The 13,320-nt window shown below is 37.6% G+C and overlaps 1 protein-coding gene across 2 annotated transcripts in view; it reads left to right on the forward strand.

Annotated features, from left to right (window-relative positions):
- Window positions 1-13,320, forward strand: part of IL1RAPL1 (interleukin 1 receptor accessory protein like 1) — a 695,023-nt gene that overhangs the window by 21,916 nt on the left and 659,787 nt on the right. The gene's annotated exons all lie outside the window — the stretch shown is intronic.

The raw sequence follows: 13,320 nt of genomic DNA on the forward strand, positions 1-13,320 counted from the left end.
GGTTTGAAGCAGTAGCACAATCTTGAAGGAAATCCCTTGGTTGTTCCCACTTCCCACATGTCAGTTCAGTTTCCAGGGCAGCTTTTGTGTGATGTGAAACAGGTGGCCCTGTAGAGCAGAGCACTGTTGGCAGCTCCCTTCCCTCCGCAGCAGCCGAGTTCAGATCCCCGTCAGCCATGTGTGGGTCAAAGCCCCAGCCTGAGCTTCCAACGAGCCTGGAGCTGGTTCCAAGGACAAGATAAAACCTATTCTGAAGTGCAGCCTAGTGCAGAATGCAGAAATCGGGGCTTGCATGCCACATGATTTGATACAACTGTTGTTTTACTCTCTTCGCCAGGAATTAGCTGATAGTGTGGAAGAGGTTTGCTTTGTTTGTTTTTTAGGTTATTTTTAGTTACTGCTGTTAAAAAAGTGGGAAAAACCCAATGATATGAAACCAGAATAAGTGAAGAAAAGGTAATTTATGTGGATACTGATAAATGCATGAAGGGTTTCATATGTGGACCAGTAAAATAAAGTGAATTGAGTTGAAGGCAGAACCACCTTTACCTTTATGGAAGAAACAAGCTTCCTAGTAAAAAATGAAAATGAGTAAATAAGTAAATTTCAACAAGGTACTGCTGTGTGAGCTAATAATTCTTATGTCCTCAGCTGAAGTTTTTTTTTCTAGAGCTGCCATTGCTCCTGTTAAAACAGGAACATCAGCTGTGGGCATGCACATTCCAGCCACCCCATCCAGCCCTGATAGGTTAAAGGAGGTTTCCCCTTCTTCAGATGATCTGTAAATCTGACAACCAAATTTTCTTAAGCAGAATTTGGTTTAGGAATTTGACCCAGTTTTGCAAATAGTTTTAAAAGAGCTGAAATGACACTTTGGCTCAAGAAGAAAAGAAAGAAAAAAAAAAAGCCCTGAAAGTAGGAAGAGGAGATTTACACATTTCATAGCACTATTTTGTCAGGTTTTGTAAGAAATACATTATATAATACAGCCCTTTAATCCATAACAAGATTAAAAGTAATTGTTTTCCCATGTTCTGCTTTCCTCTGAGGCTGGTTCAGTACACATCCCATTGTTTGTGTAGTATTGCATTATTTAGTAAAATCCTCGGATATTGAACAGCTGTTTGTTGGATTTGACCTGCAACGTTGGAGTAATGGCACTACAAAGACAACGTATTTGGCAGCTGTAATTTCTGTACTGCTGAACGATGATATTTGCAATAATATGCTGCTTGCAAAATTGCATCTGCTTTTTTTTGTTTCTGACTGTTTTTGAAGTAGCACCATTTATTAGACCTAAGAAACTTTGGAGAGGTGTGCACCATTATTATAATGACCTTGCATTTATTGCATTATACATTTCATATCCAAATATAAATTTGGAGTTCTAAATTGGTCTGTAGAATTTAAGAACTCGCTGATAGTCAATGCTGTCTTAATTGCAAATGGTGTCTTAATAGTTAAAATACAATGCAGGTGTTAAATTTTACATTTTCTTCTGTAAATGTATATTACATTTTTTTTTCAAATGGCACTTGTCCTTGTTATTTTAATTGCAGTTATTGCAAAGCAGAGTCCAGATGCAGTTACTGTAATTTAATGCTTTATTTGTTGACATAAATTCTGTTCACTGCTTAACTCTGAACTTTTATTTGTGTTTGCATGAGCCAAAAATAAGTAAATTTACCTGTATCATAAACTCTTGATCTTTTTTATATTGTCTTGATATATTGCTTAGCAGTGTCAAGAGTCTTGACACCCAGGTACAATGTATTTCCAAAGAAGAATTTTAACCATGACAACCATTTTAATGACTTAAAGAATGCTAATTCATGGTAATCAAAAAGAAATAGTTTTGTTAAAGAATATTTTATAGAAAAGTAAGGAAAAAATTTAACTCCATGAAAGTCATGTAGAATAAGAGTGAAAGCATATTTGAGTATCATACAAAATATCTGAAATAGTTCTAATGAATAGGGTTTTTTTTGTCTTTTACACAATGACAAATGAAAAATATAGAATCTGTGCTTAACTATTTAAAGCCGTTCAGAGAAATCTGTGTTTGATCAATATTCTTCATGAAGGTTGATTACTATTCATTGTGTTTTGCAATGAGCAATCTAGAAAGAGGTGATGAATCAGTTTGCAGTCCTGGAACAAAAGATAACCCCGTGGCAGTCTGTGCTTAGCCAGCCTGTCTCAGTTATAATTCCTAGTTGACTCTTTTTGATTTTTAGCTGTAACTGAGGGTTATTGTAACTGTTGAGTAGAACAAGGGATTTTGTTGTTGTTCTTACATGTGAAAGAATGATTCAACAGGTTGCCAAGTGCTCTGGCATTCATGCAACAAAGCACATGCTCGAGTCCTTAAATGTCTTCACTCAAGCCTGCAGTTGTTCTTGTTGGTTAGAGTTAAGCAGATGAAGAACATTTTTGCTGGAGATATAAATAAATCATCCTATCATGTTTCTCTGTACATTAGTAAACTGGATTAAGCTTGTTTTATTTACTTTGCTGCCTTAGGGTGAGTTATTTGACAGAATCACTGTAGCTTCTTTGATTTTGATTAATTAAGGACAGGGACATGTTTGGTGGTTCCCTGTTACTATCACAAAACTGAGCAATTAGCTTGCAATATGGGGTCCTGGAGAACTTTATTTTGTTTCAGTTTTCAGATTGGAAAGAGTTTGTAGAAGACTTTCTCAGGCAGCTCTTACTGAAGTTGCATTTTATGTTTAAGGTGGTCTGTTTATGCTCTCAAAAATGATTCAAATATATTATTTTACTAGTTTTATTTTCATTTATATAGCTAATGGGAGATGCAATGCACCTCTCTTAATGATAGATATGAAAATTAGTGGACACTTCAGTTCTGCAAAACCACAAAGTTTATTTCAAATTTTGTTTCCAGGCTTCAAAAAGGTACAATTTTCCGGATTTAATCTGCTATGATTTTTTTCCCTCTCTGCATTGAAATAGCCCCCATTATCCTGTTACTAAAAATCTTTAATGACACCTGCAATTAGTTCTTCTTGCTAGTTTTATCATCTCCTTGCTGCAGTGGTTTGCCACACATTTAAGTCTGACAGATGTAATGTGGGTATCAATGTTTGCTATTGCTTTTTCAATGTACATCTGTCTCTTTCCAGAGATAGTGAGGCAGTGAAACAAGGTAATGGAAAGCAAAACAGGAGATGAGGAAGTGAGGACCATGCTGTGTGTGCCTCCTTCACTCCACTCGACACTGTGAGACAGGAAGGGCTAAGGGCAGACAGTGCTGTGATCTGAGCTGGAAGGAAACCAGGCTCACTCCTCCTCCCACCCATGCACGAGCATCCCAGGAATCCCCGGAGCTCGCTGGGAGCATGACAGATGATGTTGGAAAAGACAGTTTTAATTGAAACAAAAGACAGTGTCTGTTAGATGCATCTATTTATAGATTAGGTAAATATGTTCATCTTTTCATTGCTGTCTTAGAAAAACAGTCAGGATCATTGCTATGAACATACAAATATCAGCTTGGCTTTCATGTGTTGGCTTGGAGCCAGCCCTGTGAGTTTTTAATGATGCTGCCAAGTTTATAAGGTTCTCTCATGTAGCTGAGGTTATTCATGTGGATAAGTGGTTACAGGGTATCTGGTATCTCTGCAAACATCCAAGGCCTTCAAAAGAGCTTTAATGGCAGAACTCACAGACAGTGCCTCCAGTCTGAGTGCTTTAACAGTTACAGGTGTAGCTGATAATATTTGATAATTAATGGCACTTAGTAAATGAGAAATTCCCTTTTTTTCATGCAGAAAGACTATAATATTCAGGTTTTATATTCAGTGAGCTTCTGTTTACCTTTCATCAATGGTAAAAGAAAAATATAAAGACAATAAACAAAAAAAGATAGCTGTTCCCTCCTCCCAGTAATTTTAACTGGGTTGCAAGCATTAGTGCAACAGTATGGCAGAGAGTTTGTGTTTGTTTGTTTGTTTGTTTGCTTTTATTGTAGGCTACGTTCACAAAACAGCTTAATTGAAATTCAGTGCAAGTTAGGTTTCTTTTGTATAGGCCTCAATTGGTCATGCTCAGACTCTGAGGTATCTGAGGATGAGGACAAACTGTTTGTGGAGAGCCTTTCATGGTGGCGGACCTTATGCACTAACAATGCAAATAGTAATACTTGAAGAAAGAGGATGTTTTCGTGTACGTTTTTTCACTAATGTTTTATTACTGGTACTTTGGAAAATAGGAGAATATATTTTTTAAAAATCAAACTCTTAATTGAGATGCTTAAGCATTCAAATATGCTCATTTAAAATTTCAAACAAGAAGATAAAAGGGGTCTTCAAAATTGTCTCCATATTTATTCTACAGCATATATTTACAGTTTTTTAATGAAAATTTATTTCAAATAAAAGAGCAGAACAGTTCAAGATATCTATGCTGCAACAGAAAAATTCTAATAAAATGCACTAAAATATTAATGAACCGTGATGCTTCGTTGTTTCTAAATTACAAAACTACTTAGCAGTTTTTTCTCTCCAGGAATATACATTCTTATCCTCCCTTGTCTACAAGTTCATATAAAATTTGATCAATATTTAGTGACTGATTTAAAATACATACAGGATTTCATGGACAACAAGGGACTTCGACTTAACCTTTCTTTAAAAGATATGAAATTATGTAACTTCTACAAGGTACTGTACAGACAATTCTGAAGTATGCTATCTCATTATATTTTCTTTAATGGTTATTGATGTCTAGATAAACCTCTTTATTATTCCCATACTTGGATATTTATGCTGAGGTTTTCAAAGCATCCAGTGCAAGATTTATGAAAGTTAATGAAAGGCAGGTCCTTCATGACTAGCAGGTTTCCTTTTATGATGTGGTGACACTTGGTGAATGAGGAAGAGACTATGGCTGTTGCCTAACTAAACTTCAGTAAAGCATTTAAAAGTGTCTCCCACAGCATTCTTCTGGAGAAACTGGTTGTTCATGGCTTGGTTATGTTCACTGGGTAAGAAAATAGTTGGATGGCAGATCCCAGAGATTGGTGGAGAATGGAATTGCATCCAACTGGGGTCTTTCCCCAGGGCTCAGCACTGGGGCCACTCCTGTTTAATGTCTTTATCAATGGTCTGGACAAGGGGATCAGGACCACCCTCAGTCACTCTGCAGAGAACCCCACACTGGGCAGGAGTGCTGATCTGCTGGGGGCAGGAAGGCTCTAAAGAGGGATCTGCACAAGGTGGGTTGATGGGCCAAGGCCAGTTGTGTGAGGCTTGGGGAAGAGTGGCTGAAAATGACCTGGAGAGGATGGTCAGCACATGAGCTGGTCAGCATATGAGCATATGCCCGGGGCCAAGAAGGCCAGTGGCATCCTGGCCTGGAACAGTGTGGCCAGCAGCACCAGGGTAGGGACTCTCTTTGTACTCAGCATTCTTGAGACTACACATCAAATCCTAAGGTCAGTTTTTGGCCCTCCTCCACGAGGAAGGCATTGAGGGGCTGGAGTGAGTCCAGAGAATGACAGTGGAGATGGGGAAGGGTTTGGAACAAGGATCTGATGAGGACAACCTGAAGGACTTGGAGGGTGTAGCCTGGAGAAAAGGAGGCTCAGGGGGGACCTTTATCACTCAACTCCCTGAAAGCAGTGTGTAGTGAGGTAGGGGTTGTCTCTTCTCCCACATAACAAGGGAGAGGACAAGAGGAAATGGTCTCAAACTGCACCTGGTGAACTTTAGATTGGGTAATAGGAAATACTTCTTTGTAAGGTTGTCAAGTGTTGGAACAGGCTGTCCAGGGAAGTGGCTGAGACACTTCAAGAGTGTGTTCAAGAGGTGTCTGTATGTGACACTCAGGGACATGATTTAGTGATGGATTTGGCGGTGCTGAGTTAACAATTAGACTCGACTGATCTTAAGTCTTTCCCAACCTAAATGATGCTGTGAAATATTACAGGCTAGAGTTTGTTTTACTGTAAAGGAATCAGATATACCAAGCCAAAGTATCATGACATGGGTGATGCAAAGGTTTGGAAGGAGGGAGATGTGTCTCCTGATAGTGACCTATGCCCTAGAGTGGTACTTCAGCTGGAGCATATGACATGTAGTTTATCAGAATTTAGATATCTTCTGCTGTTCTTTTACCATGATGTACATTTTTGTATAGGCTGTGGGGTCAAAGAGGGTGTCCCACATCTTCCTAGAAAGTGCAGAAAATGAAGCTGGCACTCCTAGGTACTGATGGATATTATATTTATAGAAATAGTATAAGTAAAAGCAGGGATTTGTTCCCCACAGTAGCAAGATAAGACTTTCCTCCAGGTTTCAGGAATTTTAGAAAGAAAAGTGCATTCTCCAAGTACTGTAGTTACACAGATCACATAAAACACGAAATAATACAAAACACTCAGATATTTTTCCCAGTTCTGAGTATCAACAGTTACAGAATGACTTTCAAGAGATGCTTAGGTAAGGTGGGAATTAACCTCTCTCAAATGCAAACATTTCTGGACTGATTTTTTCAGGAGATAATGTAAATTTTATTATTTGCTTACACCTTGTGCATATAGGGGTCGATTTTTGTTGTTTGTTTCCATCTCTCACCATTTTTAATCAGTTTACTGTTTATTTTGGGCTTTCTAATTATTTCCCTTATGAAAAATATGTACTTTTCCATGCCAGAACATGACAATTGCAAATATTGAACTATCTTCTACCAGATAAAACTTCTATTTCAGCATATTTTAACATTTTCCTGTCTACCATACTATGGCTCATTTTGGTTTCAACATATTAAAATGCCCTGCTTGGTGTTTTACATAGGGCAAATATGATTTTTAATGTGGGGACATCAAGCTTTCAGTAAAATTTCTGTAATTTGCTTTAAAGTCTAGGGCTTCATAAAAGTATCAGACCTGACAGTTTGTGGGTGCAGAAGAGCCAGTGGACCACACACTCCTGTGGAGAACAACAGCTCTCCAAGGACAGGGTGCCCGGAGCTTGGTAAACATCTTAGAGTATCCACACAGCTGTCATCCTCACAGACATTAGGGCTTGAATTTATAAACACAAAAAAATTATTACAACTGTAGGTAAAAACTCCACTTTGAGAGCTGGCAGTTTTTTCCCCTCTGTTGATCAGAGAGCTTTTATCAGAAAGGCTTATTTTCATGCAGTTATCTAAAAGAGTTATGGCTAGGGTCCAGAAAAGTTTGTGCTTATCTTTCATTGCATTCTGAATCAAAACTAGCACATATGTGAGGGTAAATGTGGGTATAGATGGACAGTAAAACTAAAATGATATAAAAATCAATATATACACATATTGTTTGCAGAGGCAAGATTGAGGGAGAGGTAAAATCCTTATAAACTCCACTTTAGCACAGAATTGCAAAATGGTTTGTGTTGCAAGGGTACTTCTGGAATTGTCTAGGGCAACCTCTTAGGCAGAGACATCTTAACCTGACTAGGTTACTCAAAGCCCACGCCACCTCACTTCAAGTCATAGAGCATCCACAATTTCTCTGGGCAAACTGTCACTATCTCACCACTCTCACTGTAAAAAAAAAAAAATCATCCTTGCAACCTAAATGTACTCAACTTTTAGTTTAAATTTTTGCCCTTTGTATCTTTTGTTCCAAGAAGCACAGAATGGTTGGGGTTGGAAGGGAGTTCTGGAGGTCATCTAGTCCAAGCTCTTGATAAAGCAGATTCTGCTTCCTTGTGCACTACAGAAAAGTGAATCTTCTGCAAAGGTCTGACCTTTGTGTTTATGTGTGTTTCCTCTGATGACTTTTCTGAGATAATTTTGGCTACTTGTCACTTCTGCTGGCATTAAAGATTCAATACAATTCAGGCAAAGCCACATGGTTCCATTCTAGGCCCCTCAAATTAACTTCAGGGTAAGGTACTGTTACTGCAAAAGGTAATAAGTAAGGGAAGGAAAAAGTAGATTAAAGAGATGAGAAGGAGAGAAACAGGCTGACTTGCATATTCAGGAATGTATCTGCATAGCTGACAATTCAAAAAACCTTATTTCTAGTTTGAATCCAAGAGGTTTTGACCTGAAAATAATTGGTAAGAAAATTATAATCATATCACAATATTGAAATAACTTCTCAGACTAGAGATATCTTTTAAGTTGTGAATTCAAGCAGCTAGTGCCTACTTACACAAAATTAGAAAAAAAAAAATGGTAAACTACATCTCAGCTGGGGATGCTGATAGGAATAGATATTCTCTATTAGATGGCCATCTAATAGATGGCTACACCTTTCTGTACAGAGCTCCAGCATTTGGGTTAAAGGTCACTCATCTGACTCATGCCCTTCATTCTTTTACTTTTCCATTCATTAGTTGACTTATCTTTAAAATATTTAAAGCTCAGCTTCTCTGTTTTCTCTCAATAGGAATAGTAGTCATGTTATCAGTTATTCCCATTTTCAAAGTTTTTTTAAAACCTGAGTTTTAGACTAACTTGCTGGCCAGGGTTCCAGTATTTTCTCACAACATTTACCTTTTATTGAATAAAATACACATTTTGAGTGGAAAAAATTGTCATTGCATCCCCAGGTACTTCCCACAGTGATTTCCATTGACTGGAGTACATGAGCTTGTGAAAACAGAGATGATCGACTGCACTGAGTCAACAACGCACTCATTATACTACCAGATGCTTTTATTTTCACATAGCAAGAAGAGCATTATGGACCACTGCTTTCTTTTTCTCCCAGAAGGATTTTTCAGTGTACTTATAATTCCAGAAATGAATGCTCTATTGCATATTTAAAGAAATTCCTGTCAAGACCTTCAGAAATACAGGCTGTGCTACACAGACACATTCTTTATGAATGTACTGAACTTTCAGCATTTTTGAGGAGGTAATTCTGGGGAAAACCAACAACAGCAACAACGAACAACAGCAGCACCCCCTCCCCACCTTCTTCTCTCATGACAATAATATATTACCTGATTATTGCTTTTTGTAATCCATCATCCCTCATGTCTGACTGCATGAACACGAGTAACAATACCTGAACATCACCCCTGAGAAGTTATTTCTGTGCTTTCTCTGTGTTTACAAACAAAGTGTATTGTTTTCCCTCACACATATGTTATTATCTTTCTCTAAGTACTTGTTGCAAATCGACTGTAATTTATCAAGTGCCTGTAATGGATGTTGCATATTTGGATATAGTTGGATTTCTAAAGGTCATGTTTACTACATCTTTGGGAAACCTATTGTAAAAGTTTATCAAAGCCTTTCAGACCTGTCAATGGGTGTGGGAATATCACCAGATTATAAATGAATTCTCATTATGCTGGTCTAGTCAGCAAATGAGAAATGTAAAAATCCTCTGGTATTTTGTACTTCAGGTTGAAGCTGAAGCAAGAAGCAGAATGAATATGTCCTAAAAAATAGGCTGTGTTCTGCTGAATGATAAAGAGCAAACACATGGATTGAAAAACTATTGTTTAAATAAAGATATAATATTTTCCTTTTTTTCCCTATTCAATCAAAAATTTTGTCGTGTCACACATAAACTTTTAAATATTTACTCATTATTCTTACTATCCTGGATTAAATTCAGCTTTAGTACAAGAAGTGCCATCACATTAAAGTAAGAAAGATGGGGAGAAATATAGATTTCCACATCTGTTAGAGAATTTATAGAAGTCATTAGAGCTGTAATAACATATAATTATACAGTTCTGACTGCAGTCAGAATCAAGACAAGTAAATGCTGGTATGCTAATAGCATTTCAGAAAAAAAAAAAAAAGAATCCTAGTCTTTTATTCCTTTATGCTCATCAAACAGGTCAGACAATCATGGATGGATGCAACAAGAGATGAATGTGTGAAAGGTCCCTTTATGCAGAGTAGCCAAACAACTTCTCTGTGTCACTGTTCAGCTGGGAGTGTGAATGTTTCTAGAATTTGCAAGAAATGGAACCAAATTCAGAATACAAGCATGAAAAGTACTTTTTGGAATGTTTAACCAGGAAGAAGGAAGTGTCACTGCCTTCTTTACCTATAGAAGGGTCTCAGGTTTATGTACACATTCCCACCAAACTGAAGGCATTTTGGTATTACACACTGCTGCGTTGCTTGGAGTGCTTCAGAGTGAGCTTTGAGATTGGCTGCTTGTGAGAGAGGAGAAACTATTTGCAGTTTGTTCTTTCTGCTTGGATCTGAGCTTAATATTGGAGATACACTCATGAAGTTTTGTGAGAACTAAGAACACTAAGAGCAGAGCAGTGATTGCATAGCACCACAGAGAAGGCAAGTATATTTTCATTTCTTTTTCATGCTTCATTTAGTGCTCAAGGCTTTCATTTTGCATATCTCGTTAGTAATCAAGGTGTGCAGACAGGAGGGAAATTATAAATAAATGAAAGGAGGCAAAGAAAGAAAGAATGAAAAGCAAGCATGAAAGAAACTGTCAGTAAGTGAAGTACCAATTGGAACATTGTCACTCTTTGCACTCATATCAGGTATCCTCGAGTTTCAGGCATAATTTGTGTATCTTGTAATGAGAGGGGAGCAGAAAGCAGCAGGCAATTACATTCAATCCTTGGGAATTCCAGCTTCTGCCAGTTAACTGGTATGTAGTATGATTTCTAGGACTGAAAAGCCAACGGGGAAGGATCACAATCAGTCTGCAGCAGCCTTCCATGGCCCTGGGAGGCCCTTTCATTGCCTGGGGAATGACCCAAGTGATGGTGCCTTCATTACTTACAGTAGTGTTGCTAAAAAAACTCATTTTAAATTCACATTGCAATTTTAATACAGAAATATAATACTCTAGCATGACATCATTAGCACTGGATGTTGTCATCAAACACAAATCTCTTCTGGACTGAGCACATCAGACCAGAGAATAGATAAATATTACAGGGACATCATCTTACAGATCACTGCAATATGTTTAATAGTCCTTTGTCTTGTGTTATGTCTCAGAAAGGATCTTTGAAGGTAAAATCCATTTTCCATCTCCATCAAGGTCTTTTGCATTTTTTCATCTGTACTTCAGTTGTGCAGACTGACTCTGGTAAATATTTCTGATTTTTTTGTCATTGATTTTGGAATAAATACACTAAAAAGTATGTATAAAAAGCCACCATATTAAACCTCTTACTGCAATGTTGCATATTTCTAAGATTTTTCAAAACATTAACCTATTGGTGAGAAAATGAAAATAACAATACTTTGGAAGAAACCAATTATCTTGAAGCTTATGTTCCTGCCATGGAAAACTGGTGTAAAAATTCACAAGATAGACACTTCACCTCAGCTGTAGAGAAAGCAAATTTGATAGTAAGAAATCACAGAAGCACAGAACACTGAGTTTGGAGGAGACAAGTGGATGTCAACTGCTGGACCTTTTCTCCAGCAGGGTGAGTTGGAACTATGTCCAGATGGCTTTTTAGTATCTCCAAGCTTGAAGATATCCCCTGGGCAACCTGTGCCAGAGCTTAGTCACCCTCAGAGTGAAGAGTTTCCTGATGTTCAGAGAGAACCTCCTGTGTTTCAGTTTGCTCCTGTTGCATGTTCCTTAAAGAGAGGATGACTCACCCAGACACCAACATTCAGGAGATGTATATGAAGGGTTTCTTCATGCTGTGCTTCAGGCATTCATATATAACTAATGTTTAATGTCCCTTCTGGATAGATAAAAGAGCAGGTACTCTGAAGCAAGTGGCTGAACTTGATCATTCATATCCTGAATGGTTTCCTGCACTGCAGGGTATCCTGAGTAATAATTCCTTAGTGGTACCTCTCGAATTTAATCTCCACTGGATAAAACACTTATGTATTGCTTGCAGCAAGAACAGAAATTATGGGCTTACATATGTGCACCATGGGTAAAACTATTATCATCCTGCCCAGTGTGTAGTATATGGTATATTTTGAACAACATGAGACTATTGTAGGGAAAAATTATCAAGATACACCACAGTTTGATGATTAAACCAATAATCTAGCAGGACAGGGATGTAAATTCAGTCTGTTCTCCAGTTTAAGCACAGATGGGATCAAAGTCTAGTTCTTGCCAGTTTTTAACTGCAGCTTCTGTATTTCAATTTTAAAATCTTACCTTAGTTATTGTCCCTAAATCCAAGAGCAGACTAAGAATAATATCTTCCCCTTACTCCTCTTACCTTATCCTGCATGCAAGGCTTAAGATTCAGAAAGTATCTTCTTACATTCATGAGGAACCTGCTCATTTAAATCAGGCATGCAGACACTGCTAGGCTGGAGGTTGCCAAGTAGGAAACTCTATAAAACTTGGTTTGCAGTGACTATCCTTGTTGGCTGAGCTTTTTATCTTAGTTGGTTCTGCCTTTTGGTATAGCACCATCTAAAGATTATTACCTTCTCTCCAAATACACTGGGCTAAAATCCTTTACAGCTCTTAGCACCTTCCAGCCCTTATCAGCCAGTCTCCAGACAACAGCTCCAAACTCCTGAACAATGCATTTGCCATCAATACAGTGTGTACCTTGCTTAGTCCCTCCTAGATGCAGAGTTTGATAAGACTGGAACAGTGTTCATGAGCTGATCACATACATGTGTATAGAGTCTCTTGTAGGGTCTTATTTCTATTTTATGTTACCTTTATGGCCTTTTGTCAGAGATGACACTGTTATTGATGACATGTTGGTGTAGCTATGTACAAGTGTATATTGGGTCTAGCAAATAATGGAAACACATTCCTTTGTCTACAAATCATCTACAGTATTGCAATGTCAAATTTTAGTGACACCTAATTTTAAATTTAAATTTATGAGATATAATTATTGAGGTTAAGTAACATGTATTGTTATACTAATAAATATTTACTAATAGGATAACTTTTTGAAAAGGTTGAAAAAAGTCTAGTGACCGTCATGATGACTGATAGGTTGCCAGTCAGAGCCCTTCGCTTTCCCTCATTACACACCCTCACTAATATAAAACCTGTTTGAAGCCAGCTAAAAAAAAGGCAACAGGTATGGGATTGAACTCCAGACTTAGATTAGATACTGCATACAAAGCTCTTCTCCAATGAATGTCCCAGTAGAAATGCTGCTAGACCTTTACCGAATCAAGAAATTATGTGGAGCATTGTCCTCTGTGGTCTTCCATACTTATTCATGCTTACATCTTTCTTTGGGCACACTCTCTACCCTTTCCTTGACACTATTTAACATTTGGAAGAGAACATTTTCCTAATGACAAAAATGAAAATTGTCTTACCATCTATTCACAAGATGTAAATTCCATAGAAAATGATGGTATCCTTTTTCTGTATAGACATTGCTTCATGCAACCTATACT

Source organism: Catharus ustulatus, chromosome 2, assembly GCF_009819885.2.
Source record: "Catharus ustulatus isolate bCatUst1 chromosome 2, bCatUst1.pri.v2, whole genome shotgun sequence".
NCBI lineage: Eukaryota > Metazoa > Chordata > Aves > Passeriformes > Turdidae > Catharus > Catharus ustulatus.